At 37.8% G+C, this 2067-nt stretch overlaps 1 protein-coding gene and 1 long non-coding RNA gene across 2 annotated transcripts in view; both read right to left on the bottom strand.

The window, feature by feature from the left end:
- Positions 1–2067, bottom strand: part of LOC116689650 (CD209 antigen-like protein C) — a 24308-nt gene that overhangs the window by 4310 nt on the left and 17931 nt on the right. The gene's annotated exons all lie outside the window — the stretch shown is intronic.
- The window catches only part of LOC116689651 (uncharacterized), a 5072-nt gene that overhangs the window by 2811 nt on the left and 194 nt on the right, over positions 1–2067 (bottom strand). Inside the window, exon 2 of the long non-coding RNA XR_004332062.1 lies at positions 1932–2031. This is a non-coding gene — a long non-coding RNA (uncharacterized LOC116689651). The remainder of the gene's footprint in view (positions 1–1931; positions 2032–2067) is intronic.

Below are 2067 nucleotides of genomic sequence, written 5' to 3' on the forward strand. Positions count from 1 at the left end.
AGCTGAGTGTGTAGGAGAAGCAGGTAAAAACACCCTAAAATTAGCACTGGTGATTTTCCTGATAGATGCTACTTTGTCAATAAAATAGCCGAGAAATGTACTTATTGACACATCTGTCGGAGCAGAGGTGCATGGATTTATGATAGTTAATGGTATTAAATAACACTCTAGGTTCATGGCAACTGCTAGCTATGACAGAAGAGAGCTGCTGCATCGTCGCCACCTTCACCACAGCATTCTGGTATGTGGCTAGACTGTCCCTTAATACACCCAGTCAGACATGTAAATTGACTTTACATTTGTCATAAGTAGCGTGTTATATACTTAGCTGTGTGGTGTAAAAGAACGTGTGACTGGCCCTGACTTCCCCTTTACAGGCTCTGCCCGAGGAGAAGAGCAGGCGGGACGACGCTGGTCCCCGGCGGAGACCCATTGACTGCCGTGACCTCCTGCTCCTACGCTGCTGCCCTGTGTTGAATTGATTTTAGTCGGTTGTTTTGCTTTTACTGTTTTTAGGAGGAACTTTTAGTGTTTTACCCTCCTCATAATAAAACCCTGTTATCCTTCAAATCACTGTAGCGTGCTTACTGTTTTAATACACCACTGCTCTCTCGATAAATTAACCTTTCACTTTTTTTATTGTTTTACTGTAATATCTTTTTACCTTTTTTATACTTTTATGCCTAATTTTATTACCTAGTTTTTAAGAGGTCCTAGGCCTGTTTTTAACCTAGGTGGCGTTGTCAGCTCTTTTTACCCCATTTTATTTTACGTCTCGGCCGCTCACAAACATTTAACATCAGCTGCAAAACTGATTCCAAACAACCCAACTCTCCACACGCACATCTCAAAACAGGCTTAGTGCACTGAAACATTTTCAACAATCCTCATTGAGAAAACACACACTGTCACTCAGAACACACGGAGTAAAAACACTAGTGTCAAACACCTATACAGAAATGAGAAATTTAATCTTCACAGTTTGAATATAACATCACACAGATCATTACTTTCTTTAAAGAGAATAACATTCCTTTACATGAAATTAAATAAGCAATTTTATTTAATAGATATATATTTTTGTCTTTAGTAATTTACATAATTTCTAAGGGAAAAAGTAACAAAAGGTATTTAACAGTAACAAAGAATTTCTTCTCCAGCAAAAGTTTGGATTTCCTCGTCTGCCATGCACCTTAATCATCTATGAACACGAATGAACGTGACGTTTTTACTGCTTCCCTCTTTATTACTTTCTTAATGTGCACAGTTTTACTGTAGTAAAGCAAGTGCTTTTGTTATATATATATTTTTAGCTGTTTATGTAACCTCAGACATCTCGCCTGGACATATTGGTATCGTTGCTCTTTTACCTGTTCACTATTTCTCTCAAAGGATACACTGTAAAACTGTTTTATTCTTACTTTGTGTTTCCTTATTTCAAAAAGGTGTTTTTTTTCTATATACATACACTAATGAGTCTTACAGTTTTTCTTGATTGCTTTGATGCAGCAGTCATGGTCATGGTCAAAATAATGGTCAAAATAACACAATGTTTGCAAAAGGCTCTAAACAGCACATTTTTGTAAGTAGTCAATGGGGTAACCATACACAGATAACGTTCAGATTCACTGTCACATGTATGTTTAACATTAAAACATGACCTATGTTCATTTGTCTATCATGCCAAAATTTTTTATAGCTTAGTTTTCTATGTACTATAATGGTTCTAAGCTTTTATTGATGGCCCAGTTAAGTATGTAACTTAACTTTATAAAATATGAGGTAGGTGGTCTCTACTCCGTCTCTCTCTCTCAGATAAGGGGTCCTTGGCTTGAAATATGATGAAGACCCCTGATCTAGGGAAACGTATACTTTCAGAATAGAATTAGTTTGACCTAACTTTAACTTCTGAATGGGATTTAGACTTACACTGGACACCGAGGCCGATGATCCCAGCCAGCAGGAAAACACTCAGCAGCCCCAGACCCAGAACAACAGCTCCATGAAATCTCCTCCCGGAGCTCCTGGGACCTAAACTCAGAGAAGACCATTTAATCAGATGGTAAT

The sequence above is a fragment of the Etheostoma spectabile genome, chromosome 5 (genome assembly GCF_008692095.1).
Source record: "Etheostoma spectabile isolate EspeVRDwgs_2016 chromosome 5, UIUC_Espe_1.0, whole genome shotgun sequence".
NCBI lineage: Eukaryota > Metazoa > Chordata > Actinopteri > Perciformes > Percidae > Etheostoma > Etheostoma spectabile.